Source organism: Microcebus murinus, chromosome 1, assembly GCF_040939455.1.
Source record: "Microcebus murinus isolate Inina chromosome 1, M.murinus_Inina_mat1.0, whole genome shotgun sequence".
Lineage (NCBI taxonomy): Eukaryota > Metazoa > Chordata > Mammalia > Primates > Cheirogaleidae > Microcebus > Microcebus murinus.
This window is the reverse complement of record NC_134104.1, coordinates 162,753,737-162,773,124: the sequence shown is the minus strand read 5'-3', so window position 1 is coordinate 162,773,124 and position 19,388 is coordinate 162,753,737. Positions and strand designations below refer to the sequence as shown.

At 45.4% G+C, this 19,388-nt stretch overlaps 1 protein-coding gene across 4 annotated transcripts in view; it reads right to left on the bottom strand.

Annotated features, from left to right (window-relative positions):
* FLNB (filamin B) overlaps window positions 1-19,388 on the bottom strand; it is a 150,743-nt gene that overhangs the window by 106,410 nt on the left and 24,945 nt on the right. The gene's annotated exons all lie outside the window — the stretch shown is intronic.

Here is a 19,388-nt window from a genome sequence, read left to right as displayed (position 1 = left end):
AACACAAATATAAACAAAAACAAAAGTATTTTTTTAAAAACACTTTCAGGCCAGGCGCGGTGGCTCACGCCTGTAATCCTAGCTCTCTGGGAGGCCAAAACAGGCGGATTGCTCAAGGTCAGGAGTTCAAAACCAGCCTGAGCAAGAGCGAGACCTCGTCTCTACTATAAATAGAAAGAAATTAATTGGCCAACTAATATATATAGAAAAAATTAGCCGGGCATGGTGGCGCATGCCTGTAGTCCCAGCTACTCGGGAGGCTGAGGCAGGAGGATCGCTTGAGCTCAGGAGTTTGAGGTTGCTGTGAGCTAGGCTGACGCCACGGCACTCACTCTAGCCTAGGCAACAAAGCAAGACTCTATCTCAAAAAAAAAAGAAAAAAAGAAAAAAAAAACACTTTCAAATTATTTTATAGCAATACACATAGATACTTTTTAAAGTGTGAAATGTGGGTGTTTTCTTGTACTTGTCATGACAGGCTCAGGGCCTGAGGCCCTACAACATCCCAGTCACAAGGTCCCCTGCAAGGCTGTCCTCTGCCCCGCCCCCGCACGCCCCACCCCACGTGTTGCTCTCCTTGGCTCCTGCTGGAGCCGCCACCTGCGTGTGTCCTGTCCTCCACAAGTTCTGTTTCCCAGCTGCTCCCTCCTCTCCCACCTCTGACTCGGGCTTTCACAGCCATCCATCAAGACACAGCCTCCTCTGGCGAATTCCCCTTCCCTTCGGCACCAGGCTTTACGATATCTGTAAAGAGTATTTCAAGTAGACAAAAGTGGAACTTCCCACAGGATCTACTGTGAAGCTAAATGTTTGGGACCATTTAGCAAGACAGGCCCCCATCCTAAACTGTCCCACATCTTCCTACAACGGACGGCCTAAGTCAGGGACTCTTGCAGAGCAAGAGCTGGGGGGAGGGTAAAGGTCTATGAACTTGAAAAAAGTCAAATCATAATTTTACTAACCTATAACTAAAGTTCAGCATTTCTTCCCATTATGAATAAAGACCATAAAACACAGGTGTATTAGCAGTGCCTATGGTTTTGTTATGAAAGAAATCAGATCTCTTCCTAGCACATTACAGTGTTGGAGATAGCTCAAAATAGCCTTTTTATGCCCATCGCTACATCAAAATTATGGTAGTTATTAAACTCAATGCTAGATTTTGTTATTAAACCTTCTAATCCACATGTGCATTTATTACTATATCCAAAAATGTATTTCTGATAACTGTATTCCAATATAACTGATTTTCTTTGTAACCCCGTGTATATTATTTTATGCATAAAGAAAAAGTACAGTCTTCAGAGAGCCCAAAGCAATCCTGGCTTAATTAATAATCTTTAGAACCAAGAAGTGAAAGGACTTCAATGATTAATGTCTTGTTAAACAGACCACAGTCCACAGATTAGAGGAGCCATTCCTGCCAGAACAAGGCTTTAGTCATCTGTCATGCAGACCTCTGGAAGACACTGAGAATGGGTCTCCCCGCCAATCTGGCCCACCCGCCACCAGAGTTGCCCTCCTTAGACATAAATACACTCATTCACAAGGCTCCAGCTTGAATACTTTCCATTACTTCTTATCGTCTATAGACAGGGTTGGCAAACTTTTTCTGTAAAGGACCAGACAGTAAATATTTTAGGCTTTGTGGGCCACATAGTCTCTTTGCAACTATTCCAATTTCTTATTATAATGTGAAAGTGGCCATAGACAATACATGAATAAATGGGTGTGGGCTGCATTCCAATAAAACCTTATTTACTATTTACAAAATCAGGCAGAAGGGCCAGGCTTGGTGGCTCATGCCTGTAATCCTAGCACTCTGGGATCGCTTGAGGTCAGAAGTTTGAAACCAGCCTGAGCAGGAGGGAGACCCTGTCTCTACTATAAATAATAATTTAAAAAAAGAAATTAATTGGCCAACTAATATATATAGAAAAAATTAGCCAGGCATGGTGGCGCATGCCTGTAGTCCTAGCTACTCAGGAGGCTGAGGCAGGAGGATCACTTGAGCTCAAGAGTTTGAGGTTGCTGTGAGCTAGGTTGACGCCACTGCACTCACTCTAGCCTGGGCAACAAAGCGAGACTCTGTCTCAAAAAAAAATCAGGCAGAAGGCCAGATTTGGCCCACAGGCCACAGTTTGCCGACCTGCACCCCACAGCATCACTGTTGAAGAGAACTTTCTATGATGATGAAGATGTTTTAAATGTGCACTGTCCAATGCAGTAGCCATAAGCCACATGTAGCTATTGAACAATAGTTAGTATGGGCGAGCTCAATTTTAAATTTTATTTGATTTTAATTACTTTCACTGGCAAGATATGGTTGGTGAACAGCACAGGTCTACACAGTCAAATCAAAGGGCTGTTACATCACTTTTGAGGTTCTTCACAGCCCAGCCAACATCACAACTGATCCTTCCAGCTTCCCCAAGCACTTTGCACCAAGCACCAAGACCAGTCAATGGGGGATTCCAGGCACTCTCACATTCCTGCACTTCCCACACTGGGCCCTTCTTTGCCCAGAATGTGCTTTGTCTCCTGAAGCCACCTTTTTAAACCCCACTGTTCTCCAACCCTGTCCTTGCCAGGGGCCTTCCTTGACACCCTAGAAGAAATGTGTGCCCTGTCCTATAAATACATATCCCAGCAACATGTGCACACATTCTCTGTTCTTTTTGTTGTTGTTGTTTTCTGTTTGTTTTTTTCTTTTTGAGACAGAGTCTCACTTTGTTGCCCAGGCTAGAGTGAGTGCCGTGGCATCAGCCTCGCTCACAGCAACCTCAAACTCCTGGGCTCAAGCAATCCTTCTGCCTCAGCCTCCTGAGTAGCTGGGACTACAGGCATGCGCCACCAAGCCCAGCTAATTTTTTCTATATATATTAGTTGGCCAATTAATTTCTTTCTATTTATGGTAGAGATGGGGTCTCGCTCTTGCTGAGGCTGTCACTGTTCTTGACTCTAAGATACTGAAAGACAAAGCCACATCCATTACATTCTGTAAGAATGCGCTAAGTCTGTAAAATGAACACATTTTCATTATAGCCAAGTTCCTAATACAAGCTCTAAGTTTCTAAAAACAAACAAAAAAACCTTCATCCTGAAATTAAGAGATTTACCTAAAAACCTGTTTATCACATTTTTTTAAAGGCTAAAGTCTACACAAAGGTGGGAAGTCTAAAGCTCAGATGGATTTCAGATCTATAGCATAGAGAGGTTAGGCTACCTGGGTTATCACCCACCACTGCCTGATCTCACCCTCTAAAACCTCAGCTTTCCTCTTCTGTGTAATGGGCTAACAATGTCTACACCTCACAGGAACAGGGTGCAATTAGCACAGTGTCAGCTGCCCAGCAGATACAAATGCCCCATAAACACACAACATGGAGGAGGCATGCAAACTGGACTTGGCACAGGCAGAAGTGCAAAAACACCAGGGTGACCATGGTGACAGTGCCAGGTGTCGTATGATCTGCCTCTGGACAGAGCATGGCATGTTTCACACAGCAGCTGTGCTCCCCCACGTCCTCTGAGCATACTGTCCACACCATTAATACTTCTACGCTGGACCCAGCACCGATGTCACTGGGGGCAAGTCTGCACACACCTTGGACATCAGCCAGCCACAAGCTACAAAGCTGTGTGCTCCTGCCCTGCCTGCTCAGATGACAACCTGCCATGCACATCGATGTCATGGCCACTGCACACAAAACAGTCTGGAAGCTGAAGTTTTGGAAGCTTCTGGGCTTCTCTGAACAGATAAGAAAATCAGACCATTCAGTCAGCCTGGATTTTCTCACCCAAGGCCCTGTGTCCCCTCCTAATTCAGCTGTCTTACTCACCCGACTGGGTGCCAAACAACCACTGTTAACAATCAGATCCACCCACACAGAGCAGGGAGAGCAACTAGCCACTAAAGAGCGGGCTGAGGCCATTTAAAGGTAGATACAGAATGGTGGGGACCCCGGTAGTCCTGCTGGAAGACGTTCTTGATTTCAAGGAATTCCAGTCACCTCATATGGGGTACTGCTGTACATGGACTACTTTTTCCTGATCAATTTTTCCCAATTATAAACCTCTATTCCAAGTGTGGACATAATAAAGCCAGTCCCTCCCCTAACCCCATCCATCTGGGCCAGCTCTCCAACAGGTCAGGGTCACTGCGTGCTAATGCTGGGCACAATGTGACCTCAGTCCTTTCTCCGGCCTGGCTTGTCCAACTTCCTTCTCAAGCCTCAACACTTCTGTCACCCACAAAAATCACTTGAGTCTCAACCCTGGCTACATATGGGAAAGCTTTAGAGAAAAAAAAAACTGCCCCTCCCCCAAAGGAAACAAAATCAGCATCTCTTGGGAGTGGGGCAGGGTTTTTTTTTTTATTATTATATCAGTAATTTAAAAGCTTTCCAGTTGGTTCAGAACCACTGCAACCAGACCTCGCAGGAATCCCATCATGTCAAAATCACTACCCAAGAGGATAACCATTTCTTCATGTGCCAATGGACCAAGGTGGACCCCGAGAGAGATGAACACAGAAAGAGAAAGTCATGCAAGAACTGTAAGTGCCAGAAGGCCATGGGGGTTAAGCCTCCTTAGGGGCAGACACTTGGGCTACTTGTCTCAGAGCAACGAAGCCACATTCTAACAAAGAAAAAGGTGCTTCTGCCAGTCCCTTGGAATGAACATGCTGCGATGGTGAGCAGAGGGCTGGAAGGGCCCTGTGTCTAGATTCCTCTTTCGTAAAGAATAACCACTAATAATGAAATCTTACACAAGGGAGTGGAAGGTGTTACGGAAGAGAGAAGCAAGCCCCTCACTTGCTGGGGAGGACTTGCTCTTGGTTCCTGGGACTGCTCCAAGGAGGTCCGTTTTACACCAAGGTCAGGGGACCCTGAGGGTTCCAAATGATGAATAGCCAGGCTGGGACAAAGCATATTCAAAAGCAAAAGTGTGATCAGGCCCCACTCTTCTGATGACACAGATTTCCTCGAAAATGTTGTCTACCCAGCCAACACCAGCCACGCACAGAGGAACAGTCACCTGAGCACCCCGGCTGCAGTACTTCACCCACAATAGGCACAAACATCATCCCACTTTACAGATGCCAAAACAGAGGCTTGAGAGGCTACACTATTTGCCCAGGACCACATGCCACTGAGTGGAATGGCCCCAGGGGACAAAGTGGAAGAAAAGGAAGCCCAGGAGGGTCCGTCTCAGCTACCCCATTTTAAGAGCTACCCAGTGCGTCAACCTGGAGACTCAGGGTCAATGCTTCTAGCTTCCAAATTCTAATGACTTGAGAAAGCCAGATGGGATGGAGGCCAGGGCTTCAGAACCAAGCTCAGAGCCACCCACCTGCTCACAGGAAAAGCCTGCAGGCAGTTAGTACTCCGCGGGGCAGAACTGCCCTGGGTTAAGCGGAACCTCCAATAGGCCCAGAGAGACCTAAACTGAAAAATCCAGTCCACAATCAGAACCGCTGATGCCTGGCAACCCCTCTTTTTCCAGAAAGTTTTATGAGAGATTTCAAATAAAATTAAATGCCTGTGATCACCACACTAAACACTTGAGTCAGGTCCCCACTTTGAGTCTAACCCACTCCTGCATAGCAAATCACCCCTTCAAAATGGAAAAAAAAAAAAAAAAAGATTTTTAAGTAAGTTCTATTTCTTCCAATGCACAAGGTTAAAGAGGGTTTTGTGAGCGTCTAAACCCAGAGGACTCCCCCCCCCCCCGCAGGGGCCCCTACAGCTGAGGGCCAGATGAGTGATGGCCAGGACCCAGGTGACCACGAAGCACGCATTTTCTAGAACTACCCTGAGCAGCCCAATGAACAATTTCCATACCAGCCTGCCCTCCTCTACAATTTAAGGGCTACAAAACAACCCGACACCCCCTTCACAGCTCCTGCAGTGTTCGCCGAGAAAAAGCCAATTTTTCCAAGGCACTGGGCCAACACTGTAATCACAAGCCATGTTAGAAGCTTCTGGTGGTTCATCAGAACTTAGAAAGCTGGCTGCGGGCTGCGCACAGGCGGGAGGTTCCATCAGGCTTCCTGTCACAGTAAATTCCTCCACACCCTACCTGTGAAACTCCATTTCCATTTATTACCAAAACTGGAGCCCTGGGTTTTGAGGCCTGGAAGCTGGCTTTTCCAGCTGATGACATCACTGACAAGCTTCTGACAGTGGCTCCCGAGAGCCTAAACCTCTGCTAATACCTAGTGGGAGCACAATCCTTGTGGATGAGGTCATGTTAAGCTAATTACTAATCTAGCCCCAACCTAGAGCCCAAAGCCATGGCTAGGAGATGCCACTACAGTTCTCTCCTGCTTCAAGGCCCTTCCCAGCTGCATACACCACCCGCAGCAAACACACAAACCATGGGCATCTCTGAGTGGGCAGTGGGACCCAGGGTTGCCAGATTTTGCAAATATTTACTAAAAATACAAGACATCCAGTTAAAAATGAATTTAAATAAACAAGAAATAATTGTTTAGTATAAGTATGTCCCATGCAATGACCTGTAACATGTGAGAACTGCCTGCCATATTTGGAACATACTTATATTAATAGTAAAAAGTTACTCATTGTTTATCTGAAATTCACATTTAACTGTATTTTCCCTGGCAACTCTGATGGGAACAAAGGTGAGTTTTTATCCTTTCACTTAGCTTATATGAGTTCCTAAACTATCAACTACCCATTACAATGAGTGCTCTACCAAAAAATACATATATAGTGAAATATACTGGGAAGCCCATCAAAGCCAATGTTTACCATACAAACGGGGGAGAATCAGCCACTAGAGAGAGTGATTGTAATAAAGGCTGTCAATAAGAAACTTGGGGCTGGGCATGGTGGCTCATGCCCGTAATCCTAGCACTCTGGGAGGCTGAGGCAAGAGAATCACTCAAGGTCAGGAGTTTGACACCAGCCTGAGAAAGAGTGAGACCCCCGTTTCTACTAAAAATAGAAAGAAAATAGCTGGACAACTAAAAATATCTAGAAAAAACTAGCTGGATATGGTGGCGTGTGCCTGTAGTCCCAGCTACTCGCAAGGCTGAGGCAGGACTGCTTGAGCCCAGGAGTTTGAGGTTGCTGTGAGCAAGGCTCACGCCACGGCACTCTAGCCCAGGCAAGAGAGTAAGACTCTGTCTCAAAAAAAAAAAAAGAAAGAAACTTGGTTCTACCTTAAAAAAAAATCAGCCACTAGTTACATTTTAAAAATAAAAATTATAAACACACAATGTGTTGTCAACAGGGGATTAACTGCAAGATGCTATTTTCCCCCCAAAAAGTTCATTAATTGGTGAAAACTGCCGGGGAACAGAATACTCCCGCAACCTCACAGATTACTTAGTCTTCACACCAGGAGAAAGGCACCATTTCAACAGAGAGCAGGCAGATACCACGTGAACCACGTGATCACACACAGCATCACTAACCAACAGGACAAACTGAGATGACATGCCTGCTGGCGTGATGCAATGGGAAGCACTATGACCTTTGTAAGTGCGCTTGCCAAAAATATTTAACTTGAACTTAATCATGAGGAAACAGATCTGGAATATGGAACATTCTACAGCCTCGCTAACTCCAAGTGTGGGCTGCAGACTGGCGGCACTGGCACCCCAGGCAGCTTGCTAGAAATGCAGGCTCTCAGGCCCCACCCTGTCCTGCAGAATCAGAATGTGCTGTTACCAAGACCTCCTTATGCATGTAACGTTTGAGAAGCACCAGTTCTGCAAGACAACTGGCCCTGCTTCTTCAAAAATGTCAATGTCATGAAAGACAAAAAAATTTTAAAGGTAAGGGGATTGTTCTAAATTAAAAGACAAGCTGAAGTACATAACTTTGAAACTAAATTCTATTGAGTAATTTCTAATTGGTTCCTGGGATCCAAAAAAATGCAAACTTTTACAAATGGCATACAGGACACTTGGGAGCATTTGCAGAAGTTTTATACGAGATATTATTACTGTATCGGGCTAATCCCCTGGGTATGCAGTGACACTTGTGATCAGGAGAATGTCCTTTTTCTCAGAGAAGCCTGCTGAAGTATGTGGGGTAAAGGCCCCTGATGTGTGCTAGGTACTTTCAGACGAACCGTTCCATAAAAAATAAGTGTGTGATATGTGTCTATAGAGATAGTAACAGATCAAGCAAATGTGGCAAAACATTAGCAATTGGATACTCTGGGGGAAGGTTATATGAGAGTTTATGAATTCCTTCATACTATCTGTAGGATCAAGTGTTTTCAATAAATTTGGGAAGGGAAAGAGAAAAAAATTGCGTTATTGCTAAAATAAAAATTTTTTAAATAGTCAAGCATTTGGAAAATATAAGGAAAAAGTTTATTACCACTCTGGTTCTTGAGCATCTGTGTTAAGTAACATATATTAATTTTCTTGGCAATACAAGAAAGAACACACTTTCTTCCAGAAACCAACTTTCCTCCCAGGTGTCAAAACATTTTAAGAAAAGCAACTACTGAGGTACAGGGAGGCTGAGAAAGTCTCTCATTTAATCTCCAAATGTTGAGGTTGACTTTCCAGGGAAAAAAACTCACCCGGCAAAGGAAAAATAAATACGAAAACTTTACAGCTTTATTTTCAAATTCTAATCCTATACATTTCATCATTTGGCCATAAAAAGGAATGAAGTATAAATGTAACATGGCTGAAACCTGAAAACATTCCGCTAAGTAAAGCAGTCAGTCACACCAGAATCCATGCTCTGTGATTCCCCCACATAGAACGCCAGAACAGGCAAATCCATAGAGACAGAAGTAGATTCCTGGTTGCCTGGGTCTGGGGGGAGGGAGGAATAGGGAGTGATTGCTAATGGGAGTTCTTTTGAGGGGATAAAAATGTTCTAAAATTATATAAAGGTGATAGTTGTACAACTGCAAATATACTAAAAACTGTATACTTTAAAGCGGTGAATTTGATGATGCGTGAATTATATCTCAATAAAGTTGTTTTTTAAAAAAACTCTTCTACTTTCCTCCAAGCTACAGGCCCTGCCATTTTCTTCCCACCAGAAGGTGGTATTATAGTTGCAGGCAGGACTAACACAAGCCAGATTCCTGTGACCAGGGACCAGGGAGGCCTGGCTCCTGGCCCCACCACAAGTCACTGGGTTACCTTGAGCAGGGCCTTTCCCTCTGAGCTTTTATCTTCCAATCTGTAAACTCAGGGCTGAACCAGAAAGCATCTTAAGGTTCTCCAAGACATTCTATTAGAAGCAACTCCAAATTTTTCACCTCTGTTTTAAACAACACAGTCATTCAACTTTTCTGAACTTAAAAGAACAATAAAACTTCATTCAGTTCATCCAAGATCAAGTTTCAGGTTCACAGAATTACTACTTCCTTCAGATGATCTTGGGACTCTGTAACCAAAGATAGCATTGCTACTCAGTGCAAAAGACATAAATAAAGACATGAGAGAAGTCATTTTCCACACTGATCATGGTGTGGATTTTTATGAAGTTTTCTCCAACACAATTTTAGGATTTCATTTAAGGAAGCAATATTATGGTCCACCCCTAAGTGTCAATGCTAGAGGCAAAGCTACCTAATGACCCAGGAATTTGGTAATCAGAGTTTCTCACACCTAGTGGAGGTCAGGATGGTGAAGGGGCACATCCCTACAAACTAATTTCTCATCTTCTGGGCAGCAAAAGCCAGACACTGCAGCCACGACGGACAAAACTCTCTGCAGAGCCAAAGGCAACACACTGGAAGTAGTCAGTGCTGATTAGCGTTTGGGGAAATCCTTGGCCTCAGCGTACTCTTTGATTCAGTTTTTCCAGTCAAAGCCATCCCGAGTCGTTCTGACTTGGGCCTGGAAAGAGGAAATTCCCATTCATGCCTCTCTGACAGCGCTGTCTCCTCTGCAGGAAGCAAGGGCCCACACTGGAGCAGAGAGGCGAGCTCAGAGAGGTCCAAAGGTGCTGATCTGAGCATTACTTCCAGGTAGGAAGCAGCCGTCCCAGTAGTCAGGCTGGAACTTCACCTGACATTTTCCTAGCTTGGGAGAGAGAGGCCCTTAATACCATTTATTATCAACATCTTGGACTTAAGAGAATGCTTCTGAACCAGACAAGAAGATGTACCTACCTGTGCCTTCTGGATCATCAGCCTACATCACAGCTTCTTTAACAGACTCCACCCACCCAGGCTTGTTTTATGGAGCCTGGCCTCAGCCCCTCTCTGACTGCCCCTCTCTGTCTGCAGCTGACCGGATTGGGGTGGAACCTCCAGCATGTGCAGATTCAGATTTTCCCTTGAGGTCTCCGCATATGGCTAGACTAGGGGAAATGCAAACAGCAGGAGCTGTGGGGCAGCCGTGCTGTGTGCAGTGATAGTAGGATTCATCCTCAGAGAGAAGGGAAAGAAACAGAAACCAGAGGCGGTCTCCATGGCTTTCTGATCTCAGGTTCCCAGTCTTCCAAGGCCCTGCTACAGGACTGCCCTCAGGTCCATGAACCCACGGGTTCCTATAGGAATCACGGATTGTTTCTGACACCCAGTATGGAGGTGAGTGCATGTGACAGACCCCCAAGTGCAGCGATTGGTTCAGAGCCAGGCACGGGATTCGAGCAGTCTAACAGCAAATCTAGGACTCATACAGGAGCCACAGAAGTCTTGTGCTCACCTCTCGCACTCCTTTCTGGCTGGGCTTGGATCTGGGAGGCCTAAAGGCCCACACATGCCAGAAGCCATTCTGCCACCACAAGGAGCCCAAGCCTGAAGCAAACATTGTACAGATGAGGAACATCAAACCTTGAAGACCTGTTTGTGCCTTGGGACCAAGTCACACAGTGGGTGCAGTCTATTCTGAGATTTCTCAGGTACGGGACGAGTGGCTCCCTCTTTTGTCATTAAGGAGTTTCAAATGGGTTTCTACCACTTACCACTAAAAAGAAACTCATAAAACTCTACTAAGAAAAGATAATTTTTTCGTAAGCTAACTATGAGAGTTTTTCTCACTTGGACTCAAAAGAATGGTGCCTCATAGATTACCAAAATGACTAATCCAGTCTACATAGCTAGAGGTTAAGGTTTATTTTTTCAAAATTAGCAAACAATGCAGACAAGTCTGTGAAATTTCCCAATTCTTTCCCAGCCCATCAGAAGAACTGAAGAGAAGTCTACAGGTGTCAAAAGACTGGTCAACAGCATGACATGGTCGAATCTTGGGCCTCCTGGGATTAATTCCCTCTTGGTACCACGCTAACCATCAAAAACATTCACAGCATAAAATCACCAATAGGGTAAGAATCTGAGAACTGCTTTGCAGTATAAGAGGAAAGAGGATAGGCCAGCCGCAGTGGCTCACACCTGTAATCCTAACACTCTGGGAGGCCGAGGCAGGTGGATCACTCAAGGGCAGGAGTTCGAAACCAACCTGAGCAAGAGCGAGACCCCATCTCTACTAAAAATAGAAAGAAATTAGCTGGACAACTAAATATATATAGAAAAAATGAGCCAGGCATGGTGGCGCATGCCTGTAGTCCCAGCTACTTGGGAGGCTGAGGCAGGAGGATCGCTTGAGCCCAGGAGATTGAGGTTGCTGTGAGCTAGGCTGACGCCACGGCACTCTAGTCCAGGCAACAGAGTGAGACTCTGTCTCAAAAAAAAAAGAGGAAAGGGGATAAATCCATAGACAACAAAGCTTCTAAAAGGTGAATAAACAACGACAAAAAAGAATAGGATCCTCCAATCACAGCTAATGCAAAGCTAAGGTTTACCCTACATGAAAGAGGCGGCCAAATCCATAATAGCCACGTTTCCAGGCCAATTTGGGAAGCCAGGCTGACGTGGATCAGCAATTGTTCAGGATTCTAGAAAACTTGTTCCACCCAGATTGCAGAAAACCCACACATACAGGTGGCTTCATTAAGAATGCAAAATTGAAAAATAGGGTCAACTGGGAAACTGAAGAAATGTAATGGTTTCCCCACCTGACCACAGAAAGAATCTCAAGAATGCTAATATCTCTAAACTCTCCAATAGTCTCAGAACTCTCTAAAAAGAAAGCAAACAGGGCACATAGGACAAGACAGCTGGAAGAGGAACCTTTACAGGCTGTTGGACTGTTGAACTGTGTGGCGGGGACCACCCAGCTAGCTACCATCTCGATGCCCAGTGAGGGAAGCTTCCCTCCAGAGAGCAGTACACTAAGAAAAGCCAGGCAGGGTCGCGGAAGCATCTGTGAGGTGGGCTGGAGGCAACTGCAAAAGCATGACCCAGATGACCCTGAACAATCACACAAGCGCTTTTTTTTTTTTTGAGACAGAGTCTCGCTTTGTTGTCCAGGCTAGAGTGAGTGCCATGGCGTCGGCCTAGCTCACAGCAACCTCAAACTCCTGGGCTCGAGTGATCCTTCTGCCTCAGCCTCCCGGGTAGCTGGGACTACAGGCATGCGCCACCATGCCCAGCTAATTTTTTTTCTATATATTTTTAGTTGGACAATTAATTTCTTTCTATTTTTAGTAGAGACAAGGTCTCGCTCTTGCTCAGGCTGGTTTTGAACTCCTGACCTCGAGCGATCCACCTCCCAGAGTGCTAGCATTACAGGCCTGAGCCACCTCACCCAGCCCACACAACTGCTTTAAGCTTGGTCAAGGCTATTTGGCTCAAGGCACAGATTCAAGGCAGGAATGTTTGTCTTCCCTCCCTGATGACTGCCTAAAACACCAAAGGAATGGGGTGGGAAAGTTATCCATTATTTGGAAACAAAGTAGGAATTAAAAGATTGGCTGAGAGCTCATGAGCTTGCCCCACTGGTGGCGTTGGTTGGGGGACAGGGTCATTCAGGAAAAGCAAGGAGCCCTCTGGGCTCTGGAAAAGCCCAGGCAGCCCTGACAAGCACCCTTTCTTTGGCTCACAGAGGAACCCAGCACACAGGGCGCTCAGTTGGCTGCGATAGGTACTCACACCCGATAATTCAGCCTTGGAAATCCGGGCTCACACGTTCTCTTCTCTTATAAATGAAAATAATCTGTGTGCCTTTTTCCCCCTTGTTAATGAGGCTTTTCTTTTGAAAATAAATAATACAAGCTCATTGTAATACTATAAAATGATGCTGAAAGCAAAAGGAATCAAGTTAAATCCTTCTGTCCGCAGAGATACCACACAAAGTCACTGGATCTGCTGCTAGTCCCAGGGAAGCCACTGGCTTACCAGCTTGGTGACCTTAAAAAAGCCTCAGTTTCCTCATCTGTGAATTGGGGATTAACACCATTCCTCTGACTTCATTGAAGGATTAACTGAGATGAGGCACAAAAAGCCATCTAGTGCTGGTAAGCACTCAATCACTTAGTATTTTAATTAAGTTTCTACAATGACCAGACTTTTTTAAAAAAACAAACGTATATAAATTTTGTGGTCTAAAAAACCAATAAAGATTTAGAGAAAAAAGGAGAGGGGGGAAAATCAGATACATTCAACTCCCAAATACGAATATGTTTTAAAGAAACCATGTCCTCAGACCTAGCCCCAACCGCAGCAGGCACCCACCCCCATCAGGACTTGCAGGCACAGGCCAGAAGGCTGCCCCCACCCCCTAGATGACAAGGTTCCGTGGCTCACGCCTGTAATCAATCCTAGCTCTCTGGGAGGCCGAGGCGGTCGGATTGTTTGAGCTCAGGAGTTCGAAACCAGCCTGAGCAAGAACGAGACCCCCGTCTCCACTATAAATAGAAAGAAATTAATTGGACAACTAATATACATAGAAAAAATTAGCCGGGCATGGTGGCACATGCCTGTAGTCCCAGCTACTCGGGAGGCTGAGGCAGGAGGATTGCTTGAGCCCAGGAGTTTGAGGTTGCTGTGAGGCTGACACCATGGCACTCACTCTAGCCTGGGCAACAAAGCGAGACTGTGTCTCAAAAAAAAAAAAAGGATAAGATGCAAACAACTCTCCTGCTGCTGGCCAGAGGCCAGGTCCATGGGGGTAGAAGGTAACTGCTTACTCACATTCCCCTGCAGTTTCAGTTACTGTCCTACTTGCTTTTGCTCCCTGGGTCAGGGTGTACTATTTATTACATTATTCCACACACACATCCTGCAGGAGAGCCTGGGAGGTCAGATGCTGCAGCACAGTCAGGGAGATTTGCCATGGCAGCACCCCAGGGTCTGACTTGCTGCACAGCTCTTCAGGATGTGAGGCTTTCCTCCTTGCTGGGAGCACATATATACTAGTGTTAAACTGAGGCCAAACCTTAAAACCCTCCCAACCATCAATAAATCATGGCACCCATTCTGCACAAAAAGGAGAACAAGCAATAAAGTGCCTGGTGTCCTTCCAAGAGCAAATCAGAGCATTTCTGTACTCTTTGGGAGGAAAAGGACCAAAAAGCTAGTTCTGTTCTGTTTAGTCACATGGTTCGTGTTTATAACTCAGCAACCTGAATTACAATAGAGCAAAGTCTGGTAGGAAATGCACTAGCAGGGAAAACACGGCATCAGAGTAAAAATCTAGTTTTACTCCAATCAGACCAACTCCTGGGGCCACATGTGCCCTTCTGGCTCCTTGAGTACAGCCTTTTGACTGAATCCAAATGTTAAAGAACATTTGGGATTTGTTGGGTAAAGTTTAGATTGGGTCCAGGGCCTACACTTGGGGACCTGGAGGGCCACATGTGGCCTTGAGGCCACAAGTTCCCCACCCCTGCGTCAAATTGTTAACCTCTGGGCATCAGTTTCGTCATCAATGAAATGAAATATCTGCATCACCGGGCCTTCCATAGAAGAACAAAGAACCAAGACATCATTTTCCATTAAGAATTTGCTCAAGGATGGAATCACTTTCTATTCACTTTTCTATTTTTTCACTACCAAATTCTAATCCAGCAAAGCAAGAAATGAGTCCTTCCTACCAGTGAGGCAATTAACAAACCAAAGCCACACAAGTCAGATTTTGCACTCAACAGTTCTGATGATCTTTATGCAATTCTTACTTTTGACAGTAAACAAAGGCACTGCAGGCTGGGATGACAATGCCACGCAGTTCAACGTCATCTACAGGAACTGCCTCTTCCATGTACTGGGCCCCGTTGGCAGTCAGCACAGCCTTTCCTAACAAGGGACAGACAAGCAGGACACTACAGGAGCTAACTGCTAGAGCTAAGATGGTTCAGGGATAGAACTTTAAAATCCATCAATTCACAAAAGCATCAGATCCTGCCAAGAAAAAAGTCAGTCTTGATATGGTGCTAAAGAGACTTCAACACCTTTCACACTAAGCACACTTTTTAACAATAACAGTAGGCCTCAGGGTCAGAGCTGTCAACAAATTTTTCAAAAATTTAGGCCAGGTGTGGTGTCTCAGGCCTGTAATCCTAGCACTCTGGGAAGCTCGAGTTCAGGAGTTCGAAACCAGCCAGAGCAAGAGCGAGACCTTGTCTCTACTAAAAATAGAAAGAAATTAATTATCCAACTAAAAATATATAGAAAAAAATTAGCCTGGCATGGTGGCGCATGTCTGTAGTCCCAGCTACTCAGGAGGCTCACTGAGGCAGCAGGATCGCTTGAGCCCAGGAGTTTGAGATTGCTGTGAGCTAGGCTGACACCACAGCACTCACTCTAGCCTGGGCAACAAAGCGAGACTCTGTCTCAAAACAACAATAATAATAATAATAATTTAGTAACAGTTGTTTTCATTGATTTTATTTATTTTGTTAAAGAATAGTTACCTATTCTTCCTGGCAAGTGATAGTGGTTTTCTATTTATGATCATGTTCTCTGGTTTCCTTTTGAAATAAAGGAATATAAAAATGAGTAGATATAAAGAAAAAATATTCAGAAAACAATACTGGCAGAAACCATGCTGGTGATCTAAGAAAGCTAGAGGGCTGGGCAGGGCCATGGTGGCTTAGGCCTATAATCCTAGCACTCTGAGAGGCCAAGGCCAGAGGATCACTCAAGGTCAGGAGTTCAAGACCGGCCTGAGCAAAACCAAGACCCTATCTCTACTAAAAATAGAAAGAAATTAGCCAGGTAAATAAAAAATATATTTTTAAAAATATATATATATTTATATTTATTTATATATATATATATATACATATGAAAAAAAATAACCAGGCATGGTGGCACATGCCTGTAGTGAGCTAGGCTGATGCCACAGCACTCTGGCCCAGGTAACAGAGCAAGACTCTGTCTCAAAAACAAAAAAGAAAAAGAGAAAAAAAAAAAAGCCAGAGGGCTGAGAGGCTGGTCTAGTGCAGTCCCAGGGCCATGAACAGTATCAGGGCCATTGTACAGGGATTATAACCTGTAACGGTGCTGTGGGAACACAAGGGCAGAAATGACTCATTCTACAGAGGACTGGAAGAGGCTTTACAAGACAAGAGGCATCTCAGTTAGTTCCTGAACAACAAGGTCAAGCCCCGAGGCCGGAGTGCAGGCAAAGGCAGGCAGGCAGGCATGAGGGAGCACAGGCAGGCGTGAGGGAGCAGCACACCATCCCCAGGGCCGGGCTGCAGCTGGCTGATGTGCACGCTGAGGCCAGCACCAGCAGCCCACTGAGCACTGCTTGCTTTGCAGGCCCTTCACAGGATAAATGCAAACAGTTACACATAAAGCGGAATTAAAGTTCACGCGGTTTCATCAAGGACCAGATGGCTACCCAGAGCACTGTACTGGAAAGGGCTCTAAGGCCGAGTCTGGGTTCAGGGGGAAAGAACATCATGACTAACCATCAGCATCTGTCCTGGAGGGATGAGAGTGCAGCCCTGGTGCCAACTACTTGCTGATCGAATGCTGGTTCAATCCTCAAAATTTACAGATGAGGAAACTGGGGCCCAAAGGCAGAGATGAGGAAGAGCCCAGTCAGAAGAACCAGGTGTTCTGACCCCATGTCCTTATTCTATGCTCCACCACCCTCTTCCATCTGAGTCACAAAAAAAGCCATGGACTCATTATAAAGAAAAGCTAATTTGTCCTAAGTCTTGAGGCAATTAATTAAGGAGTTTAAATTTATGGGTCCAAAACAATTAAGTTTTGTGAAATAAGGGCCCTAGTAAGCTCACCAGTGAGAAAAAGATAATCTCATGTGAAAGTGCATCTCTGTAGAAAATTAATCCCAATAAAAATCTTTCCCACGTTGCCACCCCCAGCGGAGTATGTTATGCTGGGCCAGGCTACACACGCACCCAGCTCATCTGTCCAGTGAGGAGAGTGGCCTCCTCCAGCTGGGGCTGCAATGAGGAGTCACTGGGTCTGACAAGGAACTCTCAAAGCTTCCCCTTTCCTCCTGTAAGAATCTTCCAATCTGGAATCACACTCGAAATGACTTAGGCTGCTGGCTTGTCCGAAGTCCAAGCCATATAACCATGATCTTTTTTTAGTTTTTAATTGGGGAGAGTCACTGTGGTTGAGCTACATTTTCCTCTCCTTCAACACAGACCCTGGAAGGCAACCAAACCCCCAATTCCTCACACATTCATTCTTTCAGCTCTTCCTCCTAAGGGGAGGGGTGCCTGCTGCTTTTAAGAAGCTGCCATTTTGCACCCTCGAGGAGGCTCACAAATGAAGTCACCTGGCATTTTAAAAGGCATGGAAATTACGCCACTTAAATTTCAAGTCAGATTTTATTTCATATCCAAATCTAAGTGACAACTTTTAATTATATAGACAGCTAGTGAAAAAGAAAAACCTCGCCGGGCGTGGTGGCTCACGCCTGTAATCCTAGCACTTTGGGAGGCTGAGGCGGGCGGATTGCTCAAGGTCAGGAGTTGAAACCAGCCTGAGCGAAACCAGCCTGAGCGAGACCCCGTCTCTACCAAAAATAGAAATAAATTAATTGACCAACTAAAAATATATATACAAAAAATTAGCTGGGCATGGTGGCGCATGCCTGTAGTCCCAGCTACTCGGGAGGCTGAGGCAGTAGGATCGCTGAGCCCCGGAGTTTGAGGTTGCTGTGAGCTAGGCTGACACCACGGCACTCACTCTAGCCTGGGCAACAAAGTGAGACTCTGTCTCAAAAAAAAAAAAAAAAAAAAAAAAAACCTCAAGCACTGTACAATTACACTTGTTTTGTTTTTGTTTTTTCCTGTTTGATCTGCCTGTGCTATGAAGGGGTAATCTTGCTTCACAGGTGTGGACAAGGTGATTTTCACCCTAAGACACAGGGCCAGTTGACACAGGGTTTCATCAAATGAAGGGGGTTTCTAAAGAACAAACAGCAAGCTAATGCAGTAGTAACCCAGTGTGAAAAGCCTTCCTGACTCTCCCATCTTCCTCAATGTCCCCTATTTCAGACTGGGGGTAGAACATGTGATCTAGGTTGAGCCAATCCCAACAAACACCCTGGCCAGTGACTGGCTGAGGAGTAGGCAGATGACATAGGCTGGTCCAATCACAGTGACCCTCAGGACTTTCCAGGAACCTTGGGGCCAGGGCCTGCCTTCTTCCTCTAGGAGGTGTGGGGTGTGGCTGTGGGGCTTGGGACTGCTGTGTCAGCCTGTGGACACAGGGACAACAGAATCAGAGGAGCAGAGCCATGGCTCTCTGATAACCTGAAAACTTCTAGGTCAAACTGCCTACCCTACCCTTGGACTCTTCAGGTGCTGGAGTCAATGAGCTCCCTTTTTGGATAAACCAGGATGAGCTAGGCTTCCTATGATTCAGAACTATATGCATCCTAATGGATACATTTACATTCAAAGTCTGTCTCGCTGGGCGCAAGGGCTCATGCCCCGTAATCCTCCCACTCTGGGAGGCCAAGGCGGGCGGATTGCTCCAGGTCAGGAGTTGGAAATCAGCCTGAGCAAGAGCGAGACCTGTCTCTACTATAAATAGAAAGAAATTAATTGGACAACTAATATATATAGAAAAAGTTAGCCGGGCATGGTGGCGCATGCCTGTAGTCCCAGCTACTCGGGAGGCTGAGGCAGGAGGATCGCTTGAGCCCAGGAGTTGGAGGTTGCTGTGAGCTAGGCTGACGCCATGGCACTCACTCTAGCCTGGGCAACAAGGCAAGACTCTGTCTCAAAAAAAAAAAAGTGTCTCTATTGCTTCCTGGCTGTGTGCCAATTTACGAAGCCTCTTGGTGCTTCAGTTTCCCCATATGTAAAATGGAGATAATACCTACCTCAGAGGAGTGTTAGAATTAAGTGAGATAGCTGGCGTAAAGCACCAGCTTAGCACAGTCTCTGGTGCCTAGCAGGTATTGGCTTACCTGCCCTTCTTTGAATGACGGCTGTGAGAGACTGTTTATTTTCAAGAAGCATCCACCACTCCACTAGCTAGCCATGTGTTAGAACTGCAGGAACTCTTCCCTGTAAATAAATTAGTTACAGAATCTGTTGACAGTGAGAATGAAAACCTTTGTGGTAAAGGACAAATAAAAAGTGACTAAAGCCATCACT